Genomic DNA, 19,324 nt, shown 5'->3' with positions numbered 1-19,324 from the left:
TACTCAAGCAACAGAAAACCAATTTTTTTCCTAGGGAAAGAATTTGGTTGTCCGTTTCTGTTGCTTTGGTATTTTCAGCGCTGTGGTGGAAAGTTACGAGTCAGGCTCAGGTAAATGTGAGATTGTGAGGACGTGAGGTTTAGGCCGGGTTAGGTGAGTTAGGGTTAGGGCGCGGGTTAGGTATGCGTGCGATTGTGTGGACATGAGGGTTAGGGCGGGTTAGGGTTAGGGAGTGGGGTGAGGTGAATGTGTGATAGTGACAGACCTTAGGGTTAGAGTTTGGGTTAAGGTAAGTGGATAGTTAGTGGTGTGTGTATAGTTTAATGTAGGGTTAGGTGTAAGATTTTAGGTGTATGTGTGTGGATTGCTGTTTGTTTGCTGTGCTTGTGTTGTGTGTATGTGTTTTGGAACAGCAATTTTTTTCCCTAGAAAAAAAATTGCTGTTCTGTATGTTCAATGTTTTCAGCTTTTGCTGAATAGGGTTTGATATTAGAACATTCAAAGTTTTGAAACTTCGATGTTCTAATATAGACCCAGTGAGTCAATATGTTTGATAATACAATATAATATCCTCACTGTTTTATATATTATTGAAACCAGTTCATGAGAAATCATGATCTACCATAAATTAATGCACTGTACTTTCTATTTAGGGAGATTGTAGTTCCTTGATATAAATTTTCTTTTTATTTTGTATTGCTCCTATTTTCTGAAGAGTGCATAGCACTTAAAGGGCATGCTCTTTGACTTGGACTTGATCATATCAAATGTAGAAATACTCAGCTTTTTTGTTTATTTTCTGGTCTGCTGCTGCTCATCATGTAAAAGGAGTTAATACCTGTGTACAATGGATGTTAAAATACAATTTTATCAGTATGGGATACATTTATGGGATGTTCTTTGTTAAATTGTGAGGGGGACTGAATGCCTTTTATTGCTATTCAGTCTGCATTTTCCTGTCTTACTACCAGCATCTTCAACAGTCCCATCTTAACTTTTCCCCCTTGTCATGCATATACCCACTGAATGAGGAGATTTGCTCATTGATTCTTCCCTACGTTATATTCTTTTATACAATGAAATGAATGATCTTCTTATTTACTTAGCTGCATGTGCTTGCCAGACTCAGAATGACTTAGAGTTAGTCAGAAGTTGATATTTTTTGAGCCAAATGATTTCTTCATTCTCAGATATCAATTTTGAAATGACCACATTTTTATTTTCATAGGGTTATAAGATAATAGGAGAATATTAGGCCAACAACCCTAAATGGCCTTTTTAAAGCTTGACATGCCTCCCACAAATATTAGAAATGTATCCATCCCTTATGTTGTGTGTGTGTGTGTGTGTGTGTGTGTGTGTGTGTGTGTGTGTGTGTGTGTGTGTGTGTGTGTGTGTGTGTGTGTGTGTCTGTGTGTGTGTGTGTGTGTGTGTGTGTGTGTGTGTGTGTGTGTGGTGTACATTTAGGTGTGCATGGTCGAGCATTTACAAGCTTTCTCTCTCTAACAGAGACATGCATGCCAGACCCAGGGTAACTTTGGGACTCCCATCAACTTATCCAAGTCACACTTAAATAAGTCCAGGGAAAATCTTTGCTTTGCATGGATGGGAAGCCAGTTCCAGAGAAAGGGTAGCCTCTGAGATACATATCTGCCCCTCCAGCATGTCCTGTTTATGTTACAGGTGACATTTAGGTCCTTGAGCTAGATGTTTCTGGTGCTATTTGTTTTGCAGATCTGCAGCAAGTTCATTAAAACTAGATCAGAGGATGCTTTGTAGGCCAGCATTAGGTTGCCTGTCAGCAGCCTGTAGGAGACTGAGTATCAGTACAAGGTTATAAGCCAGTCTGGTAAGATTTCCAAGATGGCTGCACACTGCTCAACAGCTTAATTTTGGCTCCCACATGATGAAAAAGGAAACTGATTGATAAGAGCCAGAACATCTGCCTGTTTTAGTAAAATACGATTACTAGGTAGCAAAGAAGAAACTTAGAGAGCCTGAAAGAAAATCATATGGAAAAGGTGAAGATGAAACACTGATGAGGAAAAATTTTGCAGCTATTCAAGCTCCAGCATTCATACAAGAGAAAGCTTCCAGTAATTTAGAAGAAAATAAGTCAAATCTGCCTTGAGCTGATTAAAATAAACGAAACATTAAAGGAGTATATCAACTTAATGAAAGGCTGTAAAAAAGGAAGAAACTTTAAACAGCTATTCATATGAATGCATAAAAATGCAAAAATCAAAGGATGAAATGAAGATAAGGCTGAGTGAGTATGAGACTGCTCAAGAGAACCTGTTTCATAAAAATGGTACAGTTAGAGGACAGAGCACACAGACAAATACTGAGATGTTTGGCTGTACCAGAGAAAATGGAAGTAACATACTGAATTATTTTTATGAAAGCACAAAAAAGTTACTGGTTTGGTATTCCATATCAGGATTTGCTAATTGAATGGGCACATTATGTGTATGCTCTAAACCTGGCCATGAGAAAGCAGCCAAGAATTGTATTAGTAGGAATGCAGTCATACCAGCAGAAGGACTTGATCCTGACAAAACTATGGCTGGGGGGTAAAGCCTTAAAAGTTGGAGAAATTAGAATACTTGCGGAAAAAGATTATTGACTGTATACCAGGCAAAAGAGAAGCAAATTTATCCAAGCAGGGAATGCTGAGAGGCAGGCATGAGATCCAAGCTGCTGTATCCAGCTGTCTTCAAAATATTTTTTTCCTGGAGGACCTAAGTCATTTTTGATGCATAACAGGCTAAGGGAGAAATATAAAAGTTTGTTCAACAAGGGATGAGCTATCAAACAGAAGAGCACTCTGCTTCTCTCATTCTTCTGATGGTAAGGTTCATACAAATACTTTTCCACTGAAACATTTTTTAGTGTTCCAAAAGAAAATGCTTGAGAGACAGAAAAAAGCACGAGAGTTGACTAGACAAATCAGGAGTACCTTGGACTTGAATCAGCATCTGGAGTTGGGAGATGGATATGACTAGGAAAAAGACCAGCAACACTGAAATTAGTAAATAAATGTGAAGCTATAAAGCATCAATCACATTAGTGAAATATGGTTTTACAAGAAAAAGTGGTTGAGAAAGATTGAATTTTTGTTGACTTTGTTAAACTTGTTGGAGGACTGCCAGACTCAACCCTTACTATATGTAATTAATGCTTGGAAGAACACTAAAAAGGAGGAAAAGGAAAAAGTAACTATATGTAAAACAATTTTTGTACCTAATAGTATTTGTATAAAATATTTCATGATGTAAATTACATGTTGTATAATAAAGCATTTTTAGTGATTGTTGTATGTGATACAGATGCTAAATTAAACAAGTACTTGCGTTTCTTTTTTAGTTTTAAGAAATGTTGGAATTACAATGTAAAAGATAAGAAAAGCTCGAGAAAAACATGTTTAAGTCAATATGTTTTAATTTTTGTCTGTTGAGAAGAAGAAGGGGTAGGGTGTAAAAGTGCAACAATTATATCATATGCAGTAATGATTTTTTTTTTACTTTTGCATAGGTGAATATTTAAATAAATGTCCTTGCCATATCCAATTTTCTAAGCAACTGATTTTTTTTAATGAGAGACCACAATGCAAGTAATCATTTTCTTTAAGCAAATAAATGTTCAGTGTCTGTTGATAAGTCTGAAGCTGAGGGCAATTGTACATTTTGTTCTTTTATCCATGGAAACAACCTGACTAAAGATATTGATTGAATTGTTTACTCAGAGAAACATAAAATTAAAAGGTATAAAGGCAAGAAGCTTAGCAAAAACTAACGTTTGAAACTATTGGAAGTGAATAAGAGATATCAGCTTTTTCAATAATTAAATAATTTAATGCATTTACTAGAACAGTGTATATTTCATTTTTATTTAAAGATAGTGTACATTTTCTTAAGGCTAAAGTTAATGTTCACTGAAAACATGCAAGCTTATTTTTACATCTGGGAGGGGAATAAAGGAAAGACGAGCAAACGACATTTAATGTAAGTGGGAGCATAGGCTGTAGCATGTGGCTTAGCATGGACAACCTTAATTTTTGGTTAATTAATACCTGTGGATGCAGCTGTCAGTTTGGAACAAATATTCCTACCAAGAGGGTTAAAGTTTATTATTTGAAGATTGATATACTTTTGTTTTAAGTTAATAGATTATTGGGGGTCCTAGGAGTGTTTCTTTCTTTTTGTTCTTGTTTTTTTGAGTGTTTTTATTAAAACAAAAAGTCTTGTAAGATGTGGCATAGCTTCAAATGGGGATGACAAGAAACAACTATGTAAAAGATCAACATGACAAACATTAATGGGTGAATGTAACACAAAAACTGGAAATATTCATTTAAAATGGCTGTCCTATATAATAGGGGGGATAATAACATCTTATCAAATGGCTGTGCTAAACATATTCTTTTGGAAAGTGATTGGCCTCACAGATATGGACAAAAAGTTAAGAGTACTGAATTATATTAAGAAATGCAGAGTGCAAATAGTAATGCTACAGGAGACACATTTGGAAAGAAGTGGGCATGTGAAGCTGATAAAGAAAGGATTTCAGGATGTATATTCAGCAGAATATCAATGATAAAAGAAAAGGAAACTAATTAAACTTATTGGAAGAGGAGTTCCAATAATGATAGAAAAGGGGAAAAGTATAATGGCAGATTTGTGGTAGTAAGGGACTACTAGCAAGGGAGGAGGAGAATTACACTGGCATGTATTTATATTCCACCTAAAACTGCTATTATGGAGCTTAAGAAATTTTTGGGAGATATAATTAATGCTCATTTTGAATAACGTGCAAGAAAATTTTGGGAGAAATAATTAACTTTCAGTTTGAATACAGTACCTTTTTAGGATTGCTTTGTGGTTTTGATTGGTTGAAGGGGCTCCACTATAGTGAGAGCACACTTATTTGGTTTTAACTTTCAGCATGGAATATTACTTAAAGGTAGGGACTGGAACTTAATTTGCAACAGTGAGGATGTGACTGGGGGGAGCTAGAAAAAACATAACAAAAGAAGGTAAATTTCTGAAGACATTTATGAAAATACTTGGTATGGAAAATGTGAATTTGGTAGTAAGAACTCAGAAATCGAGGTGCAATAACTGGGATAGTCTAGATAGAAATTATATTTTACAGGAACATGTGCATTTAATTGGAAACTTCAACACACATTAAGTAACTATTTTGGATCACGTGTCAAAAACAATTAAGTAAAAATGCAGGTTAATGAACTGAAAATGAGACACTGGCACTTCCCCACCTATATGTTAAAAAGAGAGGAATTTAAGGAATGGGGACTGGAAATTATTTGAGAGTTATTAGGGAAGATAGACATTTCTTCAGAAAATATAGCTTATGAATGGGATAAAATGAAATTGGAGTTTAAAAATAGAGTTGAAAAAAAAAGAAAAAGAGATACGATTAAGAAGTGACAAGAATTATTTACAGGGGCTAATAAACATTAATGTTTTGCAGAATAAGAGGAATCTCACAGAACAAGAAGAGATACAACTGCCGAGTACTAAAGAGGCAGTAAGGGAGTATCTGGAGAATATGTATGAGTTTAGAAAGATTGCTGCTAAGTAATTGTTTTTTGATAACTCCAGAGCATAAAAACTCTTAGCACCACAAATTAGGCAACAGAAAGTAGAAGATTTTGTTGTCAAGCTTAGGGAGTTTATAACAAGAAAAATAACCAGAGATCCTGTACAGGTATTAAGATATATTTCAGAAATGTTAGGAAGATTTGTATAAAGCAGGGGAATGCAGAAATCAAGAAAAAGTACAAATGAAAATATTTATGAAAGACTTAAGTATGCCAAGGTTAGTGATAGACGATGCTCAACAATTAACAGTTAACAGTTAAGATAGGAGGAGATGAGATGAAAAAGGTGATATATAATCAATCTGCGGGAAAGTCTTCAGGAATAGATGGTATTATTGTGGAATTTTGGAAGCTGAGGAAAGAAAGTGATAAAGATCTGGAATGTTTTGCTTAACCGTATTTTAACCAACATGCTAGTAGAAAGCTGTTATGGTTGTAATACCTAAAGATAGTAAAGACCCACTAGATCCAGCTTCATATAGTCCCATTTCAATTTTAAATCATGATTATAAAGTGTTTATGTATATAATAGCTAAAAGAACGGCAAAGGTGTTGCCAAAACTGATAGATATGGATCAATATGGTTTTGGGGGTAGGAGTCAAACATTTGACAGCATTAATAGATCAGTGATGATCCAGAGGCAAGCAGAATGTAAGAAAATGCTGCTGTTGTTGGTGTGTCTTGATGTACTGAAAGCATTCAAGAGAGTAATATTGAGATTTTATAAGTAGATCAATGGAGGCATTGTACCTTCCTGAAAAAATAAGGTTAATTAGGAAGCTATATGAGATAATGGAGGCTTCTTCTCTGATAAGTTGTGTCTGAACAGAAGAACCAGGCAGGGGAGTTTTCTTTCCCCTTTTTTATATGCATTATATTTTGAGTCATTGGCAAAGAAAATAAGGGACCTAGAAATTCAAGCTTATAAGTGTAATGGTTAAGGCATTTGCCTCACAGACACAAGGTATAGGATTTGATTCTCACATTTGAAAGTGAAATTAACTAAGCTTTGAAGGGGATAGGTTAGCATAATAGTTAAGATGTTCACCTCACAAACAAAAACTACAGGGTTTGATTCTAATCTTGGGTTATTGTCTAGGTTTAAAATGGCCCTTAAGGAAGTTAGCCTAGTATTCACCTACGAACCTATAATTACTATGGTAATCAAGAAAAGTTGGCTTTATTTGAAAAATATATTATTTTGTAACTGATAAAACCAGAAAAGGCCAGCTCAGTGTTGTAGAGCATTCTGAGACAGCTTTAAGTTTTCTTTCAGATATAAAATGAATTAATACAAAGCAAAGGCTGTAGCTCTAAACTATTTACCCACACACGAGTTGGTTCAACAATACCTGTATTTATGGGGACACAGTAAATATAAGTATTTAGGAGTATGGGTTAAAAAGGATTCTTTTATGGCAGCTAAAGCTAAGTGGGAAGAGACTAAACAAAAGATAATAATACAAAAACCGAAGAACTGGAAGCTCCTGTTTATGGATATGTTTAACAAGAAAGAAGCAGTGAAAATGTTTTGAGTCCCTTTAGTTTTATATATGGTCAGGCATATTTTTATTGACCAGGGAGAAGATGTAGACAGTAATCAATAAAGAGTTGAAGGATTTTATCTTGGTGGGGAGTAGGACAAGGGTCAAGTGGGATAAGCTGATCCTTCCAATAGCACAAGGTGGTTTAGGATTATCTGATTTGATGAGATATTTTAGAGCTACGCATTTGAGACTCATACAAAACACAAAGGAATGATGATGAAGCAAGAGGGATTCAAGAAATAAGGAGAGGTAAGATTTTGGATACAGATCCTTATGGAGAATGACAACAGCCATATATAATATTATATATGTCATTATAATATTTGTATTATATACATAAAGTGGCAGAAAGTATTCTAAGGACTTAGCCAACACGAGAACGGAGAAAGGAGATTTCTGCCAATAGGGATGACTGCAATTAGGGCTACAGAGAATAGGCAAGATAATTTAATGGAGAAAACTGTCAAAGGAAGCAGGATACTGTGAATAAATGGCTAGAGTGGCAAAGGTGATAGAATGGGAAGAGGCCAAAAAATATTTAGACTGAAGGTTAGAAACTGCATTCCCTATCAGGAATTCATAGCAGAGTATAAGCAAACAGAATAGGATCAGGGAATCTAGAACAGAAGCTGTTGTTAAAAAAAACAGGTAGTTAGTAGGGCATATAAAATGTTGTGCAATAAATATAGGAATCAATCAGAGGAGGTTAGAAAACATTGGGAAGAGAGACCAGATAAACAATTCACAAGGATACAATGGGAGGACGTATGTTTTCAAGATTTAGGATCTTTGCTTGGAAGTGTCTGCATAGGTATTTTTATACTCCAAGCAGACTCCAAAGAATTTTTTTTGGGTATATGGCAAATGTTGGCAATGCAGTGGGGAAGTAAGAGATAACTTGGAACATGTGTTTTGGGAGTGTAATGAGTTGGCAGTTTTTAAACATTTCCTACAGAGTACTCTGTCAGGAATTGCGGGTGAGGAAATGTGTGTAACAAAGGATCTGAACTGCCTAGACACAGTAAGACCTTCTTAAGTTTAATTCTGGTGGCTGCCAAAAAAGCAATTACTGGAAAATGGAAATCAAAGTTTAAACCAAATGTATTTGAAGCAGTGAAAATTGTAACAGAGATAAAGAACTGGAAGTGGGATCTTTAGAAAAGGATAGGAGCAAATTACATAAGAAAAATGGAAATTGTGGGAACAATGCATCCAGAATAATGTTTTGGAGGAGGAGTGAAGTTTAAGGGAAGGCAGGAATTGGGAAATTCATGTAATGTTGGATTAGTAATAATTGGATAAAAGAATGTATATGATATTTGTAACTATAAACATGTGAATATGTTTTTTTATATAAATGTAGGCTTATCTATGTCTTTAGTGATAATTTATTAAACGTGTTTAAAAAGGACAGTCTGCATAGGACTTGTTTTTTAAACCATGTATTCTTTTTGTGAGAAATCCCTGTGAATGCTCCAGTTGTGTCTGGTACATGCCAAAGTGGGCACTCTACTCAGTAAGTAGTCCTATAAGGGCAGAGACAATACAACGGGATGATGCCATCTCTGGACCTGGATGCCATAACCATGCTTATAAATTGTGCAACACAGAACAATTTCCTTAACTACTGTGGACACATGATGGACAAAGGTCAAGTCACTCTGTACATGTGTTCCCAAATCTCTGTCTACTGGGCCCACTCTTAAGGGTATATTATCTATGTAGTAATTTTTGCAGGTAGTTGTCTTACTGAAGATACTATTATTCAGTTCTTGGCACTTAGTTTAAGACCACGACTCTGGCTCCATATATTAGTCTGTGTCAGAACCTCTTGAAGGATATCTGTGTCTTGGGAATTCAGAGACTACACCTGATTTTCAATCATCTGGGAACTTGGTCAGCCAGTGGCCTTTGATGTTAGTCTTAATTTAACAGAAGTAGATGCCAAACAGGAGCAACTCCAGCACTGAGTCGGGTGCCACTTTGCTAGTGACCAGCTTTTTTGTGAAGTCAGGTTCCCCTATCCTAACTTCTTGGGTTCTGTCTGTGAGCCAACTGGCTATCCAGCAGGTGATGTAAAGGTTAATATCTAATTCAGTGAGCTTGTTTACAATGCTGAAGTGAGTATTGTGTCAAATGCTTTGGCCTTGTTAAGGAAACCAGTTTGCACCATCTTGTTTTGATGAACTTGAGGCACGACCTGCTCTTGATGAAACCAAACTGAGTTGGGCCTAATGTCTGTAGGGTTCTCATGTCATCATTTAATGTATCCATAATAATTCTTTCTGTGGCTTTACATATTAGACTAATTAGACTTATGGGGTCCATAGTTCCTTGGGTTCATAAACGGCCCAGCCTTGTGCAGAGGGACAGTCATTGTAGACCTTCATTTGTTCTAAATTAAGCCTGTTTGGAGGATGTGGTTAAATAACCATTCAAGTGGGCCCAATAGTTCATGTTTCATGCTGTTAAGGAGGCATCCTGGAATATTATCAGGGCCCATCAACGCAAATGTTCTTGGCCTTGGAGAGTGCTTTGAGGACCTGTTCTATAGTAATAGTTGGTGGAGTTATAGTTGTGGGTATTTCCTGAAGAGTGAAGCTAAATTTGTCAGCCCATAGATATGCTATATCTTCTGACTCAGTACAGGGTGTTCCATTTACAATTAATTTAGTATATTTTTGTATATTGCCTTTGAGGTTGTTGACAAAGCTGTAGAAGGCATTGTGATTGTTCTTGGCCTGAAGGGCTATTTTTATTTCAAATTTGGCTTTGGTAGACTTGAAAAGTCTCATGATTTGCTGGTTTAGATTCATGAGGGAAGTTTACCTTGACAGATGTTATACCTCCTAATTTTCATTATGTTTGTCTTACTTTTGTTGTGCAACCTATTGATGCTTTGGTTCCACCAGAAGGTTTTTTTTTTTTTTTTGAGTTGTCGAGTTGTCCTGCATTTGTTGTGGGTGAGTATGGCTGTCTCTATGCAGCTGTTAAAATGATTATACATGGTTTTAGTGAACAGTTCCAGATAGGCAGTAGTGATCTCAGGGTTTGGAGGGGCTTGGAAAGGTGCCAATTTATAGTAGAAAGTTTGCCTTAGAATAATATCTGAAAGTTCCAAGGTTAGCTGGGATTTCAGGTTTTATTTTTATTTGAAAGGAGACAGCTTTGTGGTCCAATCTGACCAGTGATGACATACTCTAGGAATGATGCAGTGTTCTCCCATGTTTGTGAGGACCAGGTCTAGGATGTTTCCACCTCTAGGGGGCATATGGACTTGCTGGTGCAGGGTATTTATGTTTAAAAAGTCCTGGAATCTTTGAACATGCCTATTATGGGTCTTGTATGATTCCCACTCTATAGAGGCATAGTTAAAGTCACTAGAGGCATAGTTAAAGTCACCCATAAATATGTTGTTGGGTTGAATGGAAAGTGCCCCCAGTACATTTAAGTTTATTTTATGGGTTTCCTGGGTAATGGAGGGGGACTTATAACTTGCAAGGATATGATATGTTATGGGAATTTGCCTATGGTAATTTGAATATTAATAAGCTCAAGAGCATTGTACTGACTGACCTGCCATGAGGTGTGTAAATAGAGACACCATCACTTTTTGTCCCTTCATGTGCAATATGATGTCTAAATGTGTGGAAGGCATTGTAGTGGGGTGCTCTCTTCAGCTTTAAGTCTTAGCAACTACACAAATGTCTACATTCCACAGGGTGAGGAGAGCCTGCAGGTGGTGGAGTTTCTTATATAGACTCCTGCTGCTGAAAAGTAACACCTTTGGATGTTCTTGTGTTGGTTTTGCTATGCCAGGAGGTTTATCAAATTGGCAATGACTAAAAAAAGCATTATGGAGAAGGAAGGACAAAGCTTTAGCCAATATATGAAAGCCTAAAGGGGATGGGTGCAGACTCTGCCTGGAAAAGTAGCAGTCTGTCTCTCACATCCATCTAGGCTGACAAATATTGTACCCCCTTTGAATGACACCAAAAACTAAGACCGTTGCTAAAATTCATCATCCTCTGTTTATATTGTGGCATCTTTCTTCTTGAAGGTAGAATGCTGCTCAATGCTAGGCTCATATCAGCCTAAGGCACATAGTCTGAGAGTTATATATAGTCCAGCGAGATACCTCTTAGGCCACATAAACTCGCATTGGCTGTAGCTAAGTTATACTGATACTTATAATTCATCAGTCTGAATTTGTGTATGATTTGTCGAATTCTGGTCCCTGACAAGCAACTGATCGTGACTCTCTCCTTACTCAATCTGGTGAGTAGGCATCTATGTGTCCCACAATGGAGTTCCCTCTGACCAAAATATTTGGCTGTGCTGTTTGCCTTATAGACTTAGAGGTTGAGATGCTGTGAGATGTGGTTGTATGTATCATGGTGAGTGTTGTTTTATAGAGCACGTTTGAGGTTGCTGAGGATATTTATTGTAGCTGCAATGTCTGGGATGCTTTTGGGGTTTAGGAATATTACATTTTAAGAGCCTCAGCATGTATGGCTCTATACGTCTTCTACAAAGTATGTGTGTGTGTGTGTGTGTGTGTGTGTGTGTGTGTGTTTGTGTGTGTGTGTGTGTGTGTGTGTGTGTGTGTGTGTATGTGTATGTGTGTGTGTGTGTGTGTGTGTGTGTGTGTGTGTGTGTGTGTGTGTGTGTCCATGTGTCTGCTACAAAGTGTGTGTGTGTGTGTGTGTGTGTGTGTGTGTGTGTGTGTGTGTGTGTGTGTGTGTGTGTATGTGTGTGTGTATTTCTGACAGACTGTTTGGTATTATAAGTACTTGTATGTGGTAGCCTTGCCTCCTGTGACATTGTTTCACAAAGAGTATCCGTTTGTTTATGAATTTGATGGGTGTCAGTAAATATGAAACAATTGTTTCATTGCCTTAAGATGCCCATATCAACTAAACTGGCTGCAGAGATAGTAGGAAAGTGCATAGCCATAGCTCTAGGCCTTTATATTGTAATCATTCAGGGAACACAAGGGATTTAGTATAAACTTTCTTTCCAGACTTTGTAATACTAAACTTGTGAGTGGTGGTTCTCAACACACAACTAAGACGTTATGCATATTATGCATAGTTAAGATGCTTTCACAAGTCTGTACTCCTTACTAAGGTGTTTCTTTCTTTTTTTTCTTTTTCATGCTTCAGACTTTACTGTGGTATGATATTACTCTGTCATTAAATTACCGTAATCATTGGTCAAAAATGTCAGAATTCGCAAAGCATAAAACCAATGCTTGCAAAAATCACAGGCTTGAATGCTTGCATGTCAATATATATCCCATATAAAATAGCTATTACAAAGACATGACTAAATGTACAGTATAAAAATAAAGAAATATTATTTCTTGGGTATATTATATACAATAAGCTGCACTCATAAAATGTGGGAGGCCTAGCCATAATTTACTTATAAAAGTTGCACATCATTATACATCCTCTTCAAGTGGCTCATTTTAGTAAGTAGAAGTCATATTAGCTTCACTCAGAGTTAGCAATTACAAATCTATATGTATAGTTGAACTCTGTATAACCTCCTAGTGGATGGGTAACGGGCCACTGGTAAGACAGACACAGCTTCTGACATAACCATTGTGAAGCCTGCATTGGTTAAAGAGGAGCAGTACTTGCTTGGGCAGTCCACTCCATTCAGATGTTTTGGAAGGACCCCATTCCAAATACCTTTGGCCAGGGTTCAGCTTGACTGGGAGGGTAGAAAAGGAAGCAAACAGGAAGGTGTGTTTGATGATATCCCTGCAGATGTCTTGATAGGGAATAATCTTGATAATGCAGTTACATGCAGTCAGGCTTGGAGACAGGCATGTGCATTTGGTAGCCTGGTCAATACCCAGACAGACACCCCACCTGAAGCTGGGGCTGGTGATGTGGCTATTTCAGGGAGGGAGCTACCCCATGGCAGCGAGCCTGAAAGTGAGCCACAGCTGCTGAGAGGTACTGATGTTCCCATGGACAGGGTGACTGCAAGGACAGAGGTGAGTGGTAGTACCCAGGCTGACAGTGAGGTACCACTGTTGGAAGATACCAGGCATCCTGTGGAAAGGGAGCTGGAAAGGGTCACAAAGGTAGAATTGAGACAGGCTCAGCATTTGGACCTTACATTATGATGTTTGAGGGAGGTAGCTAAGGAAGCACCTGATTCTTAAGGAAAAGGGGAGTCTGTGTATTGGAACAAAGTGTTACTGCATTGAGAGTGGACCCCTAATGGAGGGCTAGAGGGTGGGGTAATACAGCAGCTGGCAGTGCCCAGATCCTACCATCTGACACTTCTAGCCATAACTTATGACATTCCTTTTGCAGGTCATGCGGGCATAAAGCATACCAAGAGACGTATTATGCAGAACTTCTATTGGTCTGAGATTGGAAGGGATGTATTAGGGTACTGCAAGACCTGTGAATAGTGCCAAAAAGGTAAGCAAGACAGGAGACAAGATTAAAACTCCTTTAATGTCTTTGCCTGTGATTGAAGAGACATTTCAGAGGGTAGCTATGGATATTGTGGAGCCTTTGAGTATCCCAAGTTCCACAGAGAAGTGTATCCTGGTGGTAGTAGATTAGGCTACTAGATACCCTGAGGTGGGGGCTCTGTCCTCCATCGAGGCAGAGAAGGGGGCAGATGCTATGTTAGGGATTTTCAGCAGAATAGGTTTCCAGAGAGAAATAATGACTGACAAAGGTGCCAATTTCATATCAGATCTGCTGGCTTATCTGTGGAAGTGCTGCAGGATGAAGCACCTAAAGACCACCCCCTACCACCCCAGACTAATGGTATGCTATGGGCATTTGCAGACCAGTTTAAGAGAGAGTGAGACAAATATCTGCCCCATATTCTGTTTGCAAATAGAGAGATACCACAGGAATCCACAGGTTTTTCACCCTTTGAGTTGCTGTATGAGCATAGGGTGAGGAGGCCTTTAGATTTGATTCATGATGAGTGCGAGGGTGAATGTAAATTCCACAAGGACTCTGTTGTGGCATATGTCCTAAACCTCAGAAAAAGGCATAAGGAGCACATGGGCTTGGCCCAGGAGAAACTGGCAAGAGCCCAACAGGAGAAAATGGTATGGTATGACAGGAATGCTCAAGCCCAAGAGTATGCTGTCAGACAGCAGGCTATGGGGCTCATTCCTGTCAGACATAATAAGCTGCAGGCAGCTTGGCAGGGCCACTTCAAAGTGGTAACAAAGGTCAATTATGTTAATTACATGGTAAACCTGCTAGGCAGGGTCACAAATTGTACCATGTTAACATGATGAATTCTTACCATGTCAAGGATATCCTGAGCAAACTGCAGAGGGCAGGGTTGACCATTAAGCCCAGTAAGTGTCAAGTGAGCATGGCAGAGGTCTCCTACCTGGACATAGAGTTGGGAGTGGTAAGATCAGTCCAGAACCTGCCAAAGTGGAAGCTATTCAGGCATGGCCTGCCCCTGTTACCAAAAAGCAGGAGAGGACATTCCCGGGGAGAGTGGGTTACCATAGAATGTTCATTCCAAATTATAGTATAATAGCTGCTCCCCTCACAGACTTTATAAAGAAAAACAGGCCAGATAAAGTAGTGTGAACCCCATCCTATGAGCAGGCATTCCTAAAGCTTAAAGGGGCTTTGGGTGGACCCCATGTGTTAGCCAGTCCAGATTACAGTAAAGAAATTGTTGTGCAGGTGGATGCTTCAAACCATGGGGTGGGGGCTCTACTCAGCTAGGTTTCATCAGAAGGAGAGGAGCACCCCGTTGTATATGTCAGACATAGACTCCAACCTAGGCTAAAATGTTATGCAGCTGTGGAAAACGAATGTCCAGCAATAGTATGGGCACTGCAGAAACTTCAACCCTATCTGTATGGAAGGAAATTCACTGTGGTTACAGACTAGAGTCCCTTAACATGGCTACATCATGCCAGCCAGCAAAATGCCAATTTATTAATGTGGAACCTAGGGCTGCAGACATATGATATGACAGTGCAGCACCATGGTGGGGTCAGCAATGCCAATGCAGGTGGGTTCTCAAGACAGGGTATTGATTAATGTGTTCCCAGAAAGGCACATTTCTCTCAAGCAACATTTTTCCAGGGTCACTTGAAAAACTAGCTTCAGTCTTCAAAGGGAGGAGAGATGTCATGATATGAGGTAGTGCCATCTATGCCAGGGAGAGTAGGGTAGTGCAAGTATAACATGTGTCACATAGCTAGCTGGAATTTTGTAAAGAAGTTTATGTCATTTGACTATCACACTGATTTGTAAAGATGCTTGTGTTAAAAATGTATTTGTAAAGTTGCTTGTGTTAAAAATGCATCAACAGTGGGTCCTACTGGACAGAAAAGAGGTATACATGTATGTCAGACCATATTATTATAACTGATTAAATATATATGTTTTAACAAAGAATTCTGGAAGGGAAGAGGTTAATCTCAGTCCAAGTAATTTTAAAAAATAGGTTGAAAATCAAATGGGTTGGTTTAGGCCATAAAGATTTTATATTACAGATCTGATTGCAGCCAGAGAGAAAAATGTTTGGAAAAAACAGGACTAGAAATCTTACAGTATTTTCCTTAGGGGTAAATTAATTGCTGTCTTGGAAGGATGGATGTTTTTAAAATTGTTTTATAGCTTTCAGATGCTGCAACAGATGTTAGCAAAGCTCTGAGTATGTATTGTACCAGAGTCAGGTGATCAGATGTGATGTCATTCTATAACCAGCACTGAATTGATTCTGTATATATTAGTGAGAGATATGATGGAACTCTCACAGCAGTACTTTGGTTTTTGGAACCTGACAGGAAAGATCTCTCAGAGATATCTCACGCAACCTCACACCACATCTTGCGTGGCTGTACTAAGCAACTCTACACTCATCATCCTGCATTTTTGAAGTAGGTAACTTAACTAGGGAACAGTAATTCTTTAGTCAGTCAGGAAAATATACTGAAATTAGTTAAGTATTGTTTTTCTGCATCTATGCGAATCTATCCAACTATTATTTTTATATCTCCTGTGATTGAAATCCTAGTGTTTATTGTAACTAGATATTCAGTATTCTTGTGTTTTCTATTTTATTATTTATTATTAAATATTTCTATACCTTTCATTGTGTCTGGTCTTTTAAAGAATACTTTTAACATCTTAAGAGCACTTATGCTTATTTTAGTGACACTGTGGCTACTCCTGAAAGCATGGCTGCATTGGTCAAACTCTACCATTTATATTATTATTAATTTTACTCAGAGTAATTGGATACTCTTGTAAGAGCATTATAGTAGCTGACTGGTGGCATCATAATTACCTAATAGTCTGGGCAGAGGGGGCACACCTGGTAAATCTGTGCCAGCTTTTCCCAGGTGTGTGTGTGTGTGTGTGTGTGTGTGTGTGTGTGTGTGTGTGTGTGTGTGTGTGTGTGTGTGTGAGTGTGTGTATGTGTGTGTCTGTATTTGTACATATATTTAAGCAGTATAGATATTAACAACAACAAACTGAAAGGGATTTTAGGTAATTACCTTAGATGACCTAAATGTTGGCGAGGTCAAGGGATAATGCAATTAACAAGAAGGCACAAATAAACAAATAAAGAAATAAGCTTTCTTTTCCACTGTACAGACAGCATGGTTAAATTCCATTCAGATCAGTGAGCTTAATTTGCAAAGATACAGAAATTAATAGTTTATATATGACTACTAAAAGAGTGAAAATATGTATGATATGCAGTATGTGGAGTGATTAAAAAGTGAAAAACTCTGAGACCCAGGAAAGAATCTGTAGTAAATGTACAATAGACTGGGTAATAATGTGGGATATGTGTTGATTTTTGAAAAGTTAGGTTTCACATGCTGAAAGAGTGAGAGAATGATGAAAGAAAAAAAAAGTACCATCCGAGTGCAACTGTGAAAGACTATTCAGATAAGTACATGATCTGAAAATGTATTATTTGATGGAATATCTTTTTCAGCAGTATTAGACCTTATATTCTTACACACATCAGACAGCAAAAACATCATGTCATTGGACAGAAATGTTGTTGATGCAAAATATTTCCCTGCCTTCACTGTATGGGATAAAGGGGTTCACTGCTGGATCAAAAACAGGTTATGATATATATTCGGTGAACTGCCTTTTTATGGTAAAATATTTATAGTCTGAAAACGAAGAGCTTTTGCACTGCAGAAAACTCTGTATCAGTCAGCTTCTGCACAAAGGAAGTAGAACAGTATACACTCTGAGACACCTGAATGGCCTTAGTAAAAAGCATGCCACAAAAAAGCCAAAACAGTAGTGCAAGGCAGCTGGGACTTATAATGTGGACATCCCACTTAAATGGAGGGGAATGACAAGTCTGGACTATTTCACATTTTGAATTGTACTACATTCAAGAAAATGAAGAGAGTGAACACCATCCACATGCTGGTCTGGTTTGGGGCACCTATGACAACACTTATCTTTGAATTGGTCACTGAATATAACCTGGCATTGGACTGGCATTTTCTGAAAAATTACATTTTAAATGTCAACATCCAGAAGGTATGTGGATGCTTCTTGTTTCACTTACAGCTAAAATAGATATCTTATGGTATTAGTCCCAAAGAGCAGTACTAGAGCTAACATAATTTACTTAGCATTTCACTGGGGACAAGCAGAGGGGAATGTCATGGTCAGTTATATTAGAACTTTGCTTCCTTAATTCTCCTAACATGATTTCTTGCAAACATGAACAGATTTATTAACCAAAATAAAATACAGTGTATTTAAAGTATTTGTGCACATCCAAGTACCATAAATAACACCACCAACTTTTCACCCCACTTAGTAGGTTGTACTTATCTTGCAGAAGTCATAATTTTTTGCATGCATTTCTACAAAACCATTATATATCTGACCTACAGCACTTCTATGGATCATAGCATATTCTGCCACCCTTAGCACACAGAAAGATGCTTCATACTCAGTAGATTGAACCATTAGCCATTAACCATTGAATACAAAAAGGCATGGCAGTGGTTAAAACACATAATGTACTTTTATAAGGGGAATGGAAGTATTCACAATGAGTACAGAGAAACATAGAACGAAAAAAAGTGCAACCGATATGTAACTTTATCCAGCAGTTTATTGGTATTATTAAAAGCATTATGTGAAACTATATAACTGGAGATTAGGAAATGGCACAGGACCAAGAGGTCAAAATTATAACTTAGCAGCTTATAGCGAAGTTCTGTCTGAAGATCCAATACATCTCATAAACTGTTTGGAAAATAGTCATTTTTTTCAGTAATTGCTGAACCACAGATTATGATTAGTACTTGGGTATCAAGAACACAGTGCCTAATAATATTTTTCAAGATGCCTCAAAGACTGCATGGAACCCCAAGTAGATCAAGTGTTTTGAAATGCCATACTCATGTCCACATTGTTTTCCTTGAGGTATTGAAGTAGTACAAAGCTATCTCATAACATAAGCAATGGGACAGATTGGTTTGCTTTATAGTTAGTTGTCCAATCTTCTCTCAAAAAGCAGTTGCTATTTGTATATCAGTTCAACATTCTGAAGCATTTCATAACATAACATTTTAATTTTATTTTCCCTGTGCACTTAATGAACCTGTTATTAGGGCTATTACTTTTTAAGTTTTTGAAGTTCTTTTGTTTTGAACACTACAGAAATGACTATTATACCACACCACACATTTAATAACTCTCATGTATTTATTTTATTTTATTCAATATTTGTTTACCAGGAAAGTTCCACTTGGAACAAGCTAATTTTCAGTGGAGGCCCAGGGAGAAAAGCTCCAGACGCTTGTATTTGTAATATGGGAGGAAACCAGAGCACCCAGAGGAAACTCACATGAACGCAAGGAAAACATGCAGTGTTCATTTTCTTAGCAACAACACTCCATGCTTTTTATCTATTTTAGTAAAAAAGTGTGCCATACCATCAAACCTTATTAATTTGCCGAATATTATTTCCTCAGTCTTAAGTAGGCGCTTGATCTCAAGCAGCTTACAAAATAAAAACAGATTTGCATTGTACCATCACATTGTCCTTCTGCAGTCATTCTTGGTTTATGCCAAGGGCAGGATTTTTTTACTTTATTGTTGCATTTTTTGAAGAGTAATAAGTTTGTTTCTC

The 19,324-nt window shown here is 37.6% G+C and overlaps 1 protein-coding gene across 3 annotated transcripts in view; it reads left to right on the top strand.

The window, feature by feature from the left end:
• GADL1 (glutamate decarboxylase like 1) overlaps positions 1-19,324 on the top strand; it is a 1,864,133-nt gene that overhangs the window by 488,567 nt on the left and 1,356,242 nt on the right. The window lies entirely within an intron of this gene.

Source organism: Protopterus annectens, chromosome 3.part1 (assembly GCF_019279795.1).
Source record: "Protopterus annectens isolate FY-2018-M chromosome 3.part1, PAN1.0, whole genome shotgun sequence".
Lineage (NCBI taxonomy): Eukaryota > Metazoa > Chordata > Ceratodontiformes > Protopteridae > Protopterus > Protopterus annectens.
Note: the sequence above shows the minus strand (reverse complement) of the source record. Positions and strands in the feature narration are given on the sequence as shown.